This window comes from Perognathus longimembris, chromosome 22 (assembly GCF_023159225.1).
Source record: "Perognathus longimembris pacificus isolate PPM17 chromosome 22, ASM2315922v1, whole genome shotgun sequence".
Classification (NCBI taxonomy): Eukaryota; Metazoa; Chordata; class Mammalia; order Rodentia; family Heteromyidae; genus Perognathus; species Perognathus longimembris.
Window position 1 is genome coordinate 29,676,926 of NC_063182.1, and position 18,342 is coordinate 29,695,267.

Consider the following 18,342-nt stretch of genomic DNA (forward strand, 5'->3'; position numbering starts at 1 on the left):
ACTGCCATTTATCCAAACAAGAAAGATAAACAAAACTCCACATTAAACAAAACTCCAAATAACAGGAGTACAAACACCCATTAGTGGACAGGAGACTGCTGGCATTGTTCCTTCACTGAAGACCTTGTTCAAGACACCAGCCCTCTCCAAGCATTAAAAACACTAGCTTGCAAATGACATGTTATTGACTCAAATTGATTTTAACAATCAAATCTGAAACTGTTTACAATTAAATGACATAATTTAGACCATTTGCAGTAATTGCCAAATTAGGTTTATTTCAGCTTTCCAATTCCAGCTTCCAGCTTCCCTTAACAAATCCTCGCCATGCCAACTTAGGGTTTGAACTCAGGCTCCCCTACTTGCTCTCCTTGCCTGAGCAACTGGCCACTCTGCTACCTGAGCTCCATCTCTTGCTTCTTGACACATTTTTAAAATGTAACCCCAGTTTATGTTTTTATTATTATTTAGGAACCAAATACCCTTTCTTCATTTGCCAAGAAAAAATTGAAATGTAATTCATAGATATCCTTAATAAGTCTATTTGTGATTATTTGATCGATAAAAATGACTTATTTTGCTTCCATTTAGAGTGACTGTAAGGAGTTACATTGCTCTCAGACATGGTGACTAACCTATGTCAGCCATTTTGGGTTTTTACATAGTTCTTACATGCAAGTTCATTTATTTAATCATGACATTGGACATGGCTCTCAACCCTCATGTTCATTTCACATTTATATTGTAATTTTTCATAACAATGAGTGTTATGCTACTTTTACTTCTCTAATTATATCATGGTTAGACAGCTATTGCTAAATTATCTTAATTCTCACATGCATCATAGGCAAAAGAAATCAAAAGTGCCTTGGACTTTTTTTTCAAAATGTTTCTGGCATTTTTTAATCTTCTGGTTTAGAGTTCTACCTTTTCTAAAAAGTAGAGAATGTGGGCATGTAGGTGTTTGTGTGGGCCAGAATTAGGGCTTAAAACTCAGGGCCTCTTACCCTTGCTTGGCTTTCTTGCCAGCTCAGATGGTGCTGCACTATTTGAGCAACATTTTACATTTTCATGGTTAATTAGAGGTGGACAATCACAGCAATTATTCTGGTACTGGCTGGAGATCATCCAGGTCTCAGCTGCCCAGGCCATTGGTGCTTGGCTGCAAATAATTTTTCTAATCCCCTAAAATGTATGTTTGAAAAACATAATTGTCGGACCTCTATCAACAAATATGTTTTATATGGAGGCTAACATCTCATTCCTTTAATCCTCGCTATTGAAAAGGTGCAAATCAAGAGGGGTATGAAGTATAGCTTGAAATCAGTAAAAGCAAAAGTCACAAGACCCCATATCAGCAGGTAACATTGGCCATGGTGGTGTGGATCTGTCATGCCAGCTAGGAAGAATCAGGACCTAGCAAGCCAGGGCAAAAAGACAAAAGTATGAAAGCAAAAGGGTGCAGATGTGGCTCAAATACACACACACACACACACACACACACACACACACACACACATGCGTAGGTATACATACATATGTATATATTCGTGCATGTAAGTATACTTTTATATCTTCTTATATATACATAATACATATGTATATATATGACTTATCATTGTTTATATAATTGTAGAACTTCTACCCTTAATTATCACGATTAAATTAGATACACCTGACTCATGAGAAAATAATAGAAAATATGAGTAAAATGTTTATGAAATCTATTTGAGAATGTCAAGGTAATATATAGACCAATAAAGCTGAAGATTTAAGACCATCATAGTAGAATAACTAACAATATTTATTGTTCCACACCTGTGTCTTTTTTAGCCATTGCCTTGTAATGCAACCTTATAGCAGACCGAGCCACAGGAAATAATATGATGAGAAAACCGCTTGCAGGTAGCTTCTTACAAGTGGTCAAATGAGGTTGCAAAACAGAACAAAGCAGGCATATTTCTAGTTGGTTTTGCAGGGTGTATTGAATATGCATTATAAAATAAATTGAACACCATTCACATGCACACAAAATATATTTCAATCCCTATTGTTACTACATGACTGTATTCAGTTAGAAAACAAAAACAAGTAACTAGAAATATACTCTTAGGAGAGGAATAGAAAAGCACAATGCCTATATACATCTAATCATACAAAATCATATTTATTGAAATAAACCCCAGGAAATGAAAAAAAGGAGGTTTTTTTCTTTTTATTGTTTTTGTTTTCTTTTCTTTTTGTTCTTTTTGTTTATATTAAGGATGGTGCAGAAATTGAAGGACAAAAGATGAACAAATACAGCAGTGGTACTCACTGGACACTACGTTGAAAATAAATAATACAAATTGTGGGCTGGGAATGTGGCCCAGTGGCAAGAGTGCTGGGTTTGATTCCTCAGCACCACATATACAGAAAACAGCCAGAAGTGGTGCTGTGGCTCAAGGGGCAGAGTGCTAATATGAGCATAAAGAAGCCAGGGACAGTGCTCAGGCCCTGAGTTCAAGGCCCAGGACTGGTCAAAAAAAAATGTGAGTAGAGGAAAGATGGAGAGGGAAAGATGGAGTAGGGAAAGATGGAGAGAGTAAGGGAAGAGGTGACATTGTCCAAAAAGAAATGTACTATATTAAATCTATAATTTACAATTATGATTTACTTTTCTCCATGTATGCACATTTATATATATGTAAAACAAATAATATATAACACATATTCAATGTTATAAAGAGCACCAAAAACATATTCTATAAAAAATCGTATAGGTTTATTTTGCATATTAATAGCACTGCTATTCTATTTATTTCCATGTGTTTTGCTCTGTCATTTTGTACAACCTACCTGTATTAGTTACTTAGGGTTACCATAGCAAACACCACTGACTGAATGACTTCAACAAGAGCAATGCATTTTTCCAATTCGGGAAACTCAAAGTCAAACCTGAATCTGTGGGTCAGCTGGATTTCTCCCAAGGCCTCTGTCCTTGGCTTAAACATGTCCTTGGTTTGTTGCTGTCGATTTCTGTCCGTGAGTAGCTCTGGGATCTCTCTCTGCCGATAAAGGTGTTGAGACGTATGGATTAGGGGTGCAGCTGCATGTCCTTCTTTCTCCTTCAATGTCTCCTTAGGAATTGTTGATGGTTTCAACACAGATATTTGAGGTGAAAGCACAGTTTGCTATAACATCGCCCATTCTGATTTGAGGCCCAGCCATGTGGCTTGCTTTGCCAAAATGAATGTAAGAAAGCAAGATCAGAAGCACAGACTCACCTTGCCAGTACGAGAGTTAGAAGCTTAGGTTATACAGACAAGTAGAGAAAAATAGGAGTCACAAAATAAGGTATTATAGATTAAGAGAGAAAGGGCCACAAGTGACATATGTAGTGTTGTGCCCTCGTTCGCCTCTGTTCCCAGATTCAGATGAGGAACAGTATATTGGACACATTGAAGGAATGTCATGGCAAAGAATTCAGATCTCTCATTCAAATTCAGACCCCACACTATGCTATCAAGCATATTATTGCAAAGAATAATTCCCAATCCTTGAAGATAAAATGCATAGTTTGGCAAGCAGGATGAAATTGTCTTGTGCTTTGCTCTTCACAGCTAAGAGATGTATAGACTCCGCCGGTGGGGTTGAGTTCAGAGTACATTTTATTCCACATTATGAAACACTTACATGATAATAACTGTTTTCAATTCTTTCCTAGTCATGCAGCAATGCTCAAAAGTGATTTCAGTAAAACTGTATTACTATTCTTTCAAGTAAGTAGTGTGTGTTAATCTAAAGACATTCTTTTCCAAGCACAGTCAAATTTCCATGGACATGTAACCCTTGCCAAAACACAGCATTCTGAGGCAGGCTCGTGCCCTCATTTGCTAACAATTTATGTTCATTTTTTTTCTTTGCTGCCATGGAGACCCTTATTAATCTGACTAATTTTCCACCATTGCTCATTTTCCCCTTTCTCCTTTACTTATTAGTGTCGACTTGGTGTCTCTTCCTTTCCTCTCTCCTCTTTATGCTTCCCTCAGTATCATGTTTGCCATGGAGCAACTTTTCTTCTACTTTCTCTGGGGCCTGATTTGAAGATGTTTGTTCCACCTGAAGTGGGAACTGTTGACCAAAAACAAGTAGTGGCACACATGAAGGAGTGGCAGTTCCTGTCAACTAGATAAGCTGTGATAGACAGGGGACCAAGGCAGCCCAATAATAGCACCTCACTCTCCAGTCCACCTGTATTGCCAAGCGTAAGGCAAAGTACACAGACCAGGAGAGCTAAGACACTGCCCCGTGAGCTTTCTCTCTCCATGGAAAAGCCTTCTTACATCAAAGGGTGATTCTGAAGAGGACAGGACTTCAGAGATGCTCAACGAAGTATGAGAGATGGTAGTGGCATCCGGAGAGAAAAAGAGAATTTTTGTTGCATACATTGTTTAATTCCAGTATTTGAATATTCCCTGCATTTTGTATCAATTTCTTCAAGTCTGCTCCACATATTTTCAATAAGCATTTTTCCTTCCTTTCTTTTAATTATATTTTGATGTATTTGTTAGAGTTCATACTGAGTTTCATTCTCTTGCAAATAATTAATTTTATTCAGTTCCATTCCTTAGCAGTTTTCTGATACTATAAATTCTAATACTATTTGTCTTGGTGATGATTCATCCTTTTCTTTCTTTTTTGCAAATGACATTTTTAATTGTACCTAAATAATCCATTTCATATTCGTATACATACACACACAGAGTTACACACACAAATACATACACCATGTTTTCTTTATCTATTCATCTGTCAATGGTACATCTAATCTGATTCCATAACTATGCCGTTATGAATAATGTTGTGATATTCTCATATATATGTATTTAAGTATGCACAATTTTAGATGGATTCCATTTTTTTCCTCATGTGCAAACAGTGCGTCTCAATAACATTTCCTTCTGCCCTCACTTTCCCCGATTCCACCCCTCGCTGGACCCCTCCAAGTGCCATTCTTTTTATGTTCATGTTAAGATGAAATTTTTAATTTTTCTAATCAAATATTTTTCTAATAAAAAAACTTAAGCAACACCGCCAGCACAGGCACCCATTTCTGAGGTGGTTCATGTGCCTCTCTCTAAGCTGGTACCGTATTTCATCTCTGGGTATCCAGCACTTGGAGAGAAAATGCGAGGCAATAAAGGCATATCAAATGTTCTTTAGGGATGAAAAAGGAAGTCTGCCCGGTCCTGCTTGCTTGTTATCTTCAGGTTAATTCTCTCTCGCCATCACATCTTAGCAGCATAATGAACTGCTCCCTCTCATTACTTGAATGTTAAAGCTTCTGATGTGCAGATATTAATAAACTCTGATGATGTTAGAAGATCTCTCATTTTTTAGCCTTTTAACTTAAGGCTACTAATCAGTATGGAGAAAGAATGATTACCTTCTCCAGTGAGCTGTACTGTAACTTATCCTCAGGTTTTTGATTAACAAAGCCATAGGAAACAAAATTCTTAAGGCATACAATTACCTAAGTTTATCCCATAATAGAAACACAAAGCTTTTTGTGTTTTGACCATCTCCTGAATATTTTTATGCTATAAAATGTCATCATGTAGTTTTTAATCAAAGTTAAAGTTGTGTTCCTAAGCATATATATATATATTACTCTATTCTCACATTACTAATGGTATTGTATGTAAAAACTTTTTTAATTTGGAAGTTTATTCCTTCTATGAAAATTACATAGACAGACAGACAGATACATACATACATACATACATACGTATGTACATGCATACAGAGATGTGTGTATATATGTATCAAACAGGTAAATATCATATTAATTCTATAGTCAATTTAGGTCAATTTATTTTCAAAATTGTTCAAATTGATACTAGAAAGCACTGAATTTATGTAGGCAAGAAGACAAAACAATTTGGCAATGAGTCCAAAGACTTTCTCCATTTAGAGGTGATTATGCATGCTGTACGAAGCAGACATAGTGTTCATACCTACTGTATATCTTCAAACAAATCACAAATATCACAAATTTGTGTGCTAGAAAAACTCCTCAAACTGTTTACTTTCCCTTGAAATTCATCAGTTTATGAGAAATTAATTCATTTCTGGAAATTTTCATGAATATGGGAGAAAATAGGATTAAAAGAGGTCATGATGCTTATCAAAATTCATAACATCCTAAAGTTTTTATAATCTTTAAATTTCTAAAATTCTTTATTTAACCAGCAGTGACAGTTAAGAAACAAGAAAGGAAGAGACACCACTAAGCCAGTGGAATCTGGGGAAATAACCAGAGCAGCTCCTATTAGCAGGGCAGAAAGAGAGTTCTGTGCAGGAGGCCTCATGGTTCTTGTAGATTCAGCTGAGTTACACGCTCTGGAATGCTGTTTCCCATGTACCAATTGCACTCATTTTTATTGGCTTTTTTCTCCTGCGTTGTCAGTTTTCTCTTTTTCTCCTTCACTATCAATAGGCCTATTCACAACCTTCTCTCCGCTGTCAGTTCCTTCTCTTTCTCTTCACTAGTGGCGTCCTTTTCTCCTTTCCCTCCGCTGCCTGCTTCCTTCTCTCCCTTGTCTCTATTGCCAGCTCCCTTCTCTCCTTCATTCTGAACATTGTAAGCTTCTGAGCCATTTCAATGGCAAAAAGTTGTATGCTGGGGGCAACGAGGGCGTTTTCCTCAGTGTAGCCCTTGGAACAATCCAGTCCCAGCAGAGTACCATAGTTGAAGTCTTCTAAAAGGCCTTCAAACTTCAAGCAGAATGGCCTCCACTTCTCTTTAGCAGTTTCTGATTTAAGTTTTTCTGTGTCCAAAACATCTATATTGAGTTTTTCAAAACTTTTCCAGAACTCAGAGTAGATCTGGTCATCTACTTTGGTGAGGTTTCCTGTTTCTTCTTATTTATTTTCTGATACTAACTAATGTATCTTTGACAGACTTTTGCCTATTGAGTCTACATAATAATTATTTCATTTAACCCTATTGTGATAAAAAAAAAAGTCTTTTACAATGTATTGCTTTGCTCATCCACTTACCACAGTAATTTTATTCTCCATCCCCATTTGTTTCTGACTTATAAAACATTTCCAAGTTGGAAAAAAAATGTACTTGCCTTAATGAAATGGTAACCCCTCTGTACTTCACTTTGACAATAAAGAAGAAAGAAAAGAATAAGAAGAAAAACTTGAAAAAATATTTCTAAGCTAGGAAACAGATCTCAATGTTACAATATTTTTCCTGTCACTTCTGTGCATTTGCTCTTCTATTTTATTTGCACACTATTTACTTTTGAACTTTACGCTCTTTCTGAAAGTGTTTTTCTCAAAATACACCACAAGAAACTCTCTCCATAAAAGAAGAAGAAAGAAAACAATTTTATTATTGAATAAACATTAAAATCAGTATACCATAGCATGATTCACAAAGGAGAAAACAACAACAGAAAGAATTCTTGCACTTCTATGTAGCCCAGAAAACACAACCCTATTATGTTCATGTTCTCAAGATAAACAATAATAACTTTTAAGGAAGAAGACTGGCAAGCATCATTTTTTCACATGTAGAATGAGAATTTGTTTTCCTAACTTTACTTTGTTAGCTACAGGAACAATCTGCTAGCTAGTTAGCTTATTGAAAGGAAAAATTAACTTCTTATATCTTTACACTAAGAAGTTGTTTGGGAGGGGGTCACCTGCTTAAAAAGAGGTGTACTTTTCCATAGAAATTGGGAGATAAGATTCTGGAGGGGGCTGGGAATATGGCCTAGTGGCAAGAGAAGCCCTAGGTTTGATTCCCCAGCACCACATCTATAGAAAACGGCCAGAAGTGGCGCTGTGGCTCAAGTGGCAGAGTGTTAGCCTTGGGCAAACAGAAGCCAGGGACAGTGCTCAGGCCCTGAGTCCAAAGCCCAGGACTGGCAAAAAAAAAAAAAAAAAAAAAAGATTCTGGAGGTAGGATTCTGTCTTCCCTAATGATCAATTACAGTACCAACAAAATGGTTACCAGCACTATCCTGAGTCATTTCTTGGGCAAGAGGCACATTTAGTGTTTGAAAACAAACATCTGTCAAGGATACCATTTCAAGATCCCTAAATACAACTGATCTAAGAGAGAGTTGAGGAAAAATTTCCCTTATTTTCAGCAGAAAACCACCAATTTCTTAGTGCTTAGAGTAATGTGATATAATAGACTTACAAGGGGAATGCAGGATTGTACAAATATAGGAAAACACAGTACCACCTGATAGCTCTCAGTCTTTATGTGACATACTATCTTGTAAAATTCATTTGATATAATGTTTTTGAAAAACTGAGTCTTCAGCAATCACTATGATGAACAACATACCTGTATATCTTAGCCCTGAGGGAAGCTGAAGCAGAAGGATCACAAGTTGGAGTCCAGGGTGAGTCACTGTCTCAAAAAATAAACTCTTTTTCTGCAATAACCACTAAAAGGCTGGAAGTAGAGCTGTGGCTCAAGTGATCGAGTGCTAGCCTTGAGCACAAAAGCTCAGGGACAGCACTCATGCCCTGAGTTCATATCCAAGGACCAGTACACACACAGGAGGCGGGGAGGGAGGGAGGGAGGGAGGGAGGGAGGGAGGGAGGGAGGGAGGGAGGGAGGGGGAGAGAGAGAGGGAGAGAGAGAGGGAGAGGGACAGAGACAGAGAGGGAGAGAGACAGAGACAGAGAGAAAATAAAAAGATAAGGAAGATAAAAAGGGGAAATAAGGGGAAGAGGAGGAAAGAAGAGGAGAGAACAAAGGAGGGAAGGAGAGAAAAAAGAAGGAAGGAAGGAAGGAAGGAAGGAAGGAAGGAAGGAAGGAAGGAAGGAAGGAAGGAAGGAAGGAAGGAAGGAAGGAAGGGAGAGCTGCTTATGAAAATCAGCATCATGAGCTATGGATAAAGAAAGTCAGGGTCAAATATAATCCTCTGAGTTGAGAGGCTGGACAGTATCCAACAGGAGCAAACATAAATAACTACGATTACTTAACAAATTAAGTAACATTTTAATTTATATGTATTACCTTTCCAAATAGCTACTAAACTTCAGGATATAAAATTTTACTTACCTAAGTATTAGACACAAATTTCTGACATTTCTTTGAATCTGGGTGGGCTATGAAGAAATTGCTGAGACTCTAAGATTCCTAAACACTATAAAAATTTGGGAACTTCTGGATCAAAACCTACTCTCTCGGGAAAAATATACAAACAGGAGAAGCATAGGATTGTTGTAAAAACCACATTAGTCTATGTCTTTTTCTTCCTAACTTCAGTAGTAGAAAAATATTTCCTCTCTCTCATGTGCTGAAAGTTTAGTGTATATTTGCTGGAATAGGGGTGAGTGAGTCCATCATTGTACCCAAGAGGAAAGAACACAGAGCTGAGTCTGTGACTTTGTTTCACTTCCCCTGTCCAACTCCAAAGGTCACAGCTAGATCGTCAGGCTTATTCATATTTATAGGCAAATAGGAACTAATTAGTGAAAAGTGATCCCCTACAAAATTGAAAACATCCACTCAGCAGCCAAATGAGTTAATGAGTTAATGAGTTAAGCAACTCACTAAAAATTGGGAAGAAGTGCTGACAATCCATCTCATTTTAAATGTAAAGCTCCTAGCATATAAGTGTAGCAATTCCATGCAACAAAACTCATATGACCTAAGAAAACCTCTGTCTTCTAGTCGACAAATACAATATATTGTATTTCCATTCTTTGAGGTTGTGTGTGCATATGCTGTTATTTCTGCAATGTACCTAATTGTCCAAATCATAAAGGGGGAAAGATAAAGAAGAAAACAGGGGAAAACAAAAGGGAGTTAACCTGTATTTGATCATCATTGCAGTCATGAACCATTGCCAGAAAAGGTCATTTGCTTTCAGTGGAATACAATACAATGGCGATGTAATTTTCTTAATCTCCTATATGGCTTTCCTTTCATTCATTACACGACTATACCTCATTTCTTTTGTCTCATTTCTTGTCTCCTATTATAGTGGCTTTAATGTGCTCACTCCCCAGTCTTTTATTGGCTCCCATTCAAACCTTTTAATGTAGGTAATTAGCTTCCGTGTGTTTGAGCCTTGTTATCTCACCCTGTTCTGTTCACAGGCGTCTATTATGAGTACTCAGAATTTAAAACCGTTAAAATGGGATCACTGTCTGTAAAGTACTTTGTGGCTTACTTTTTTAGCCTCTAGTGACTAATTGCTGTGTTGTATTTGTCTGATTAAAACCACAAATCCACAGATAGATGTGCTATTTAATTAAAATATAATGGGGTAAATCAGACTAAAAATTGAAGAAAGGCTTTTTCTATTACTAAATCAGCAAATCCAGAATCAAATACTAATCAACCACAGGTTATGTTGGATTAAATATACTCAGAGAGACTTCAAAACCCATTGAAATCAAGTCAATGCATTTGCATCCTCGGACTAAGCCAAGATTTCCTACAGTGAGGCTAACATACAGATAGGCTGTGTACCTGGGTTCTTGAACCCTTTAGGGTATTTACTGAAGGAAAGCTTGTAATAAGGCAGTCTTTCTCTTTTAAAAGCCTCCTAGGAAGTAACAATGTCCAAAAAAAAAAAAAGAAGAAGAAGAAGAAGAAGAAGAAATGTACTCATTACCTTACTTATGTAACTAACCCTTCTGTATGTCACCTTTACAATAATTTTTTTTCTTTTTTGGCCAGTCCTGGGCCTTGGACTCAGGGCCTGAGCACTGTCCCTGGCTTCCTTTTTGTTCAAGGCTAGCACTCTGCCACTTAAGCCACAGCGCCACTTCTAGCCATTTTCTGTATATGTGGTGCTGGGGAATCGAACCCAGGGCCTCATGAATACGAGGCAAGCTCTCTCACCACTAGGCCATATCCCCAGCCCATACAATAAAATTTTTAAAAAATTAAAAATAAATTCAAAGCCTCCTACTAGCTTTAGAGCCCAGAAATGACTTTTTTCAAGGGTCAAGGGAGATTGCATCTCTACCTCCAGCTCCTATCAAAGGGACGTATCAACTTCAGAGGTCATTTTCTCCTCGGTGCAGATCCTTTAATGAAGATGTGAGAAAGTTTACTTTTACTTTAGTTAATGCCAGTTGGCAGACCTAGATGGTGTCAGATCACCACTAAGCCCAACGGTTACATTTTTTCTTCCAGCAAAACTGTGTTTAGTTCAGACTGAGTAACTGGTCTCTTGTCCCCATTGCCTTCACTTTGTTTGTGTTAGGATATTCTGTTTTGTTTTGGTATCTGAGACAGGGTTTCTCTACATATCGCAGGTTGCTTCTACGTCTCAATGCTCGGATGACACATCTTTACCACCATGTAACAGCTTTTGTTCTGGTACTCCAGTAACAACCATATAAAACATATTCAGAATGATCAATTTTGTCTCTAGGTCATTTCACTCTTGCCATTGCTCAAAATGGAGAAAGCAAGAAAAGTAGGATATCCGGTAGGAGGGAAATCGAGGTGACTTTAGTTGCTGTCAAGTTAATGTCCACTAGAGCTGGTGTGTAGGGATACAGACCAGGGGGAAACGAGCATTTAGGATCCATGGGGGGAAAAGGAAGAATGTGTATAGGTGCAAGAATCTGGAAACCATTAGATGGGAAAGGGGAGAGATTAATCTTCTCTACAGGTGGAGGTAATGGCTCTTCAGCTGTACTTGTTTGTGGAGAGAACTGTGTGATTTGTTTTACCAGAGTGAGCATAATTCTGGCTAACCAGAAAGCACAGTGAAAGTGACAGAGAAGTGTGTTAGAAAAATAAAATTTGAGTAGATTAAAAAAAAAAAGGTAATCTCTGAGAATCATTCTTATGTTAAATGGTTACTGAAATGTAAAGGGGCTTTTGAAGTGTTAAATTCTTCCCCAGGACTTGCCCTTAAACAGAGTCCAGGTCAAAAAAGTTCGGAGAGATAGACTGACTGACACACCTTTGACCTCAAAGGCATGGTTTGCTAGCTTGGGTAAATAAGAATCTTTTGTTCTAGAAGATGTTTATTGACCCACCGTGGCAGGAATAAAGCCTTTCATTAAGCCTGAAGCGGATGGGGACCCAGAAAAAAAAAATCTATCTTGTGATTTTTTTTTTAGCCCCCTTGGTGGACCACTTGGGTGGAAGGTCTAGTTCCAATGCTCTTTCTTGGGATCTCATTTTCTACTTTAGATTCATTTTGTATTTTCCAATTGCCCAATGGCCATTTGCCACTTATCAATTATGCCACTATCCATCACTAACAGGTGTCCCTCTTCCTCCACTTCTGAGTTATTGTACTTCCATTGTGTTTATAGCAATGAATGTCTTCGTGAGACCTGAAAGTTCTACGAATTTCTATATATCTGTATTATTGTGCCAGACACTCTAGAACTGAATTATGTTGGAGGGGATTCGATTGTATTTCAGTACAATTATTTCTAATTATATTAAAAACAAAAACCCAGTGAGCCCAGATGGGTGCAGGTGGCTCACAGCGGGAACCCTAACTACTCAGAAGGCTGAGACCTGAAGGAGCTCCATTCAAAACCTCTGAGACATTTTATCTCTAACCAGCAAAAAGCTGCCACAGAGGGACGGCTCAAATGTTAAAACATCGTCCATGAGCGAGCAAGCAGAGCACACACGAGATCCTAAGGTCCCTTGGATCAGATCCTCCTGTGAACCAATCAAAACTAATAAAATAGATCAAATAAAAATCACTGAGAATAAGTCTGAGCAGAGTACTTTTTTCTTGCATCTGTCTCTTGTCCTCTCATCTCTCCCTCACGCTATTGGAAGCTTAAAATGTTCCTTGCAATTAAGTAAAAGGTCAATAAATGTTTCTTGAAGCAGAATGTATTACCTTTGAAAACTTTAAGACTTCAATGACTAATTTTGATCTTTCCTTGTATTTTACTTCATTTTTCAATTAAGTTTTAAGCTTTTGAGAAAAGTAATTCCAGTTTCAACACACCATATTAAAGTCCCAGAAAAGAAAGAAAATTTTGTAGGCAGCAACACAGCCACCTGCTGGTAAAAACACAAACGGGAAACTTAGAAAGACTGAAATCATTCCCTTTTTTTCCTCTTCTATTTTTTGCAGGACCTGAGTTATGCAAGCAATTTGTCACTGAGCTGGTACCCAGACAAACTCAGAGCCACGCACTCTGGCTTGGCTTTCTTGCTTACAACTGGCTCTGTAGCCCCTGAATTACTCCTCCACTTAGGCATTTTGCTAGATAATTGGAAAAAGAGGCGCTGCGGACTTTTCTCCAGGCTACCTTTAAATCATAATCCTCTAAATCTTGGAGGATTAGCTAGGGTTATAGGTTTGGCAATTGGTTCATAGCTTGAAAGAATTTAAATTGAGGTGGTTGTTTTTTTGTTTTTTTTTCAGATCATGACATTTCTATGTGCATTATATCAAATTTTGCTTAATTATTTAATAAATGTTAATTTTTAGAATTGAAAAATATATTGCCTAGTAGCCATAAATAAAAACTGTATGTTTTTCTTAACCTACAAGTAACTTCAATACATTCTACTAGAGAAGAGAAATTTCGGTCTTTTGAGCTACTGATGCCAGGATGAAGTTCTAGCTGTGACACTGGCTTGGTGGTCCCAGCAGCCTTGCGGGCTTATCATTCTCATGCACAGTACCTCTAACACACTTCTTCATGCTTGAGAAAGAAGCAAGAGCTGACACCTCATTTTCACTTCAATTACCTGCTCTTAACTAAACTCTTATGGAAAATGTTTTTATCATCAGTTTTTGCTGCTTATAATTTTCAGAGCTTTTAGTTACCTTGGCAATTTTCATTTGCTTATATGACAGGAAAGCTAATAATACATTGCTTTCATCTAACTTAGACAAAAACAAGATACATATGAGAAAAAGAAAAGAGAAGGAGCAAGAAAAACAAATGCAGACACATTTGACATTGTGAATTGTTGTTCCTTGTGTAGCCATTGGTGTTGCTGACAATGGAAAGCAGAGAGCTTCCCACATAGCTCGATTGTTTCTGTATTACTTAAAGAGCTGGAGGCTAGAGCTGAAGAACATGAATCAGGACAATTTATGACTTCTCTGTCTTTAGCAAGTCCAAGTCTACCTTAATTTCCTTATCAGAATTTCTGATAACACTACCATCAAAACATGATTCAATGTGATCAGCTCAGCAACTTCTAATCTGAAATATTTCGTACTATTATGTCCATATAATTACAGAAAATTACAAGACTTACTCACTAATGCAATGGAAGAAAGAATTTACCAGGTGGTGCTCCCACACTTTTGTGTTTTGAAGGAATGAGTTTTATGGAACATTTAACAATGGGTTCATTACACTGTATTAGTTTCCAACTTTCTAACACTTCTCCCCTCTCTCAATGAGCTTCCATATTTTCAGGAGAAACCCAAGTAATGTGTCAAACCTCAAAATCGCTGTACTACTTCATTAGATTTTGCATCCCTTCAAACAGTTCTTTTGGTACAATAAAAAAAATTCAAGTACATTTTTATTTTCTCAAAAATCAAAATTTGAAATAAGAAGTCATGACTACATTACCAAACATAAAAGATCATTCCCCCAGCCACTATCTTCTATGATGTGTTCATTGATACTTAGCAGGTTCCAACCCTAACTATATTTACTCCCGGGTTTGAAGGTATGGTTCAGGCGGTAGAGCACTAGCCAGTGAGCAAAAGCATCACATTCTGAGTTTGAGTCCCTGTCTCCACCAACAACAACAACAAAAAGCACTGACTGGAGATTTCATTAGTCCTGGCTGAGGCCTCAATGATGTTCGCTTTAAAAGTCCCCAGGGTCACTTAAATTGTAGTCATTGCTGCCAGCCACTCAACCCAAACTCTGGGTAGTGAACTTTAGGAAGGAACAAAAACTTACAACCGTTTTAGAGGAAAAAATATACATCAATCACAATAAATAAAAGAATACCAAGGTTCTAGGTAGCTCAAGAAAGCGGAACTCAAAAGTTGCAAAGTAGGAAGGGCTTTATTTTTATCTCATTGCTACTTTGAAATCCATTTTGTAGTACTTTTTTTCTCCCCTCGTCAAATTTCTTTGATTTCACAGATATATGATTTTAGAAAATAGAAAAGTGTCACTGCACTTTGTTACTCAAATTAGAAATAACTATTCTTTTCCATGTCAGGAGAATGACAGAGGAAACAGGGGAAGAGAAAGCCAAGGCTGCCATCATCAGGTCTGCCCTTGGCTAACACGATCTCAATAGGACTTGAAAATCTGGCTCATTTCTGTTGTACAACTGTAGGTCTGTGTTGACTTCTAAGTAAGTACCCCAGACAACATGAGGCCCACTTGAACTGATTCATTACAGGCTAAGCCTAACCCATCTCCACTATTCTTGCTTCAAGTAGGACCTCTGTTCTTGTTTCAAGTTGGCACATTATTGTACAGAATAAAAGAAAACAATGGATGCAAGCCGAGCATCAGGAGTTCACACCTGTAATCCTAGCTACTCAGGAGGCTGAGATCTCAGGATTGCAGCTTGAAGCCAGCCCAGGCAGGAAAATCTCTTATCTCTAAGCACAAAAAGGCAGAAGTGGAGCTGTGGCTCAAGTAGGAGAGGACTGGTCTTGAACAAAATAGCTCACCAGCAGCATACAAGCCCTGAGTTCAAGCCCCAGGATTAGCAACCAAAAAGTTAAAAACAAATAAGATACAAGAATTCACAAATTTGAATGAAAACGTTCACATGTGTTCATGGTTTCTAAGGCATCTATCTGAGAGCTATTTCTCAAAAACAAAGAGGAAAAGGAAACGTAGAGAAGTCGTTGCCGAGAGATCCGTAGTTAACCAGCTGATCAAATTTCCATCATCTACAGACATCTTGTATTAAAATGATGTTCTGAAAGAACAAAATAGCTTAATTACATCTGTATAAAATTACACTGTGTATATACAATGAAAGTCCTTTGCAGATAGAATATATATATATGTATATATATATATATGTCTTTTTTTTTTTTTTTTGCCAGTCCTGGGGCTTGAACTCATGGCCTGGGATCCCTGAGATTCTTTGGCTCGGGGCTACTACTCTACCACTGGAGCCATGGCACCACTTATGGGGTTTTCTGCTTAGGTGGTACTGAGGAATTGAACCCAGGGCTTCATGCATGCTAGGCAAGCATTCTATCACTAAGCCACATTCCCAGCCATGCAGATATAATGAAGATTACGAGGGTTGTCTGTATGATGGGTAGAATGCTATAAATGTTGGAGTTTTTGTTGTTCTCTCAATCTGTGTCATTCCCCATGCTTCATCATCAGGCCCTGAAACATGTAGCTTAAATCTTTTGTGTCTATCATATGTTTTTCATACATGGAAATGATAACATACAAGCATTCTCTTAGTACATGCTTCATAATGAACGCGGCTTACATCAAACTAAATAAATTAGTTAGATACCAAAAACACAGGCTTCAAAGTACATCCATGTTCCCATTTATAAAATGTGCTGGCATTCACAAACAGATACAATCTCCATTCAAAACTCTGTTACTGGTAACTCGTTCTAAGTATGGGCCTGGAATGTCCCTTAAAGCCTCATGTGTTAAGATGGGGTCCCCAGCTGGTGGTGCTGTTGAGACATGGGGCAGGCCTACTGGAAGGAAGATGGTTGTAGACAAGCCATTGAAGGGAATATCAGGACCCCAGCCCCTTCTCTCAGCGTCCTGGTCACTGTACAGTGAGCCACAGGCTACAGCGCTTCAACATAGATCCAAAGCAATGGAGCAGAGACCAGAGCAAAACTCTTGAGATCATGAGACCAAATCCATCTCTCCTATCAAGTTGTATTTCTCAAGTAATCTATCCCAATGATAGAAGGTGGGACCAAAAAAGTCAAACACTTAATGCAATGTAATACAAACATTCTGATTTAATTTTTAAAGTATTTATATATATATATATATTCTTTTTCGCATCATTGTTTACAACAAAAATACCTGAAATAAAATGGATCTAAAATACTCCCCAATTTACACAGTAAAGTCAAATGTATACAATTTTTGTTATGTATAAGTTTTTACATTTGTATATTCAGCAACTAATAAAAATATTGTAAGGTTTGTTTATATTCAAATGTGTACAAAATTACAGTATGTTAACGTGTAATTTCAAGCTTATTTTATATCACTATAAATTGTGAAAGCCACAATTTATTCTAAAGGCAGCATATCAATCCATATGATCAAAGTAAAAGCAATGATTATGAATTATAGTACTCTCTGTATCACCCTATCCTATCCAGAAAAGAAGTATTCTTTACAAATCTTTATACTATAAGAGAGTTTAATTCATTTTAAGTGTCAAAATCATTGGTTCCCTTTACTTACCTTCACTAAAAAGTTCATAAAAATATATCTTATAAAACTGAGCATACTGAATACAACACAGCCCTTGGTAACTAACAAGTTGTTTGTTAAACTATATCTCTGCAGGAAATAACTTTTTTTTCCTTCTTCTTAAATTGAGGCCCTATTTTTATAGATAACTTTGATTGTTGTCATTTCTGACAATATGAGTTTTTCAGGATTTGCTGTTCATTTACAGCTCTGAATGACTTTTCAGTTCCTAACTTCTACTTTTGTGACACAGAAGTCTAAATGCCCCATTACGGTTGGTCCCAAGTAGTGGCATTTAAAATGTGCCTGGCTGGGTGGGAGAAGGGCTCTCCACTGAGGTATCATGTGTTTATTCCCCTGCATACCTTTCACGGTCGCTTGGTTGCTGAAATTTCATGCTTCCCATATACCTGAAAATTTGGCTTCATTCTGGCTTTGATATTTTGCTGTTTAAATGTCTCTGGATTAGACCAAAGGTGTAGTGCAAGTGGTAGAATGCTTGCCTACCATGTGTAAGACCCTGAGTTCAATCTCCAGCAACACACTCTCTCTCTCTCTCTCTCTCTCTCTCTCTCTCTCTCTCTCTCTCTCTCTCTCTCTCTCTCTCTCTCTCTCTCTCTCTCTCCTGATTTCTGACCACTGCTATTCTCATTTAATATGGAAGGGCACTTGCTAGACCAACTCTTACCTCATTCTTCCTTCCTGAAGTTCAGTTTATAAACACTACCAGGCTCTGAAAGTCATTGACTGCAGGTTATTCCTGATGGCATCTGAAATTCTCTTAGTTTCTAGGGTTTCCACCCCTGACTTCCAGCCAAGTCATTACCCTCACTTCTGCTGTTCTGATTACAGTGTGTAGGAAGCTCTTCATGGAAAGCATTAAACTAGGGGAAGGAAGTAGGTAATAGCTGATAACACATTTCATCAAATCAAAACATTGGGGCTCCAGTGGTAGAG

General features: G+C 37.6%; 1 pseudogene; it reads right to left on the reverse strand.

Annotated features, from left to right (window-relative positions):
* Positions 1–6,487: 6,487 nt before the first annotated feature.
* Positions 6,488–17,782, reverse strand: LOC125339955 (annotated as a pseudogene).
* Positions 17,783–18,342: the final 560 nt, after the last annotated feature.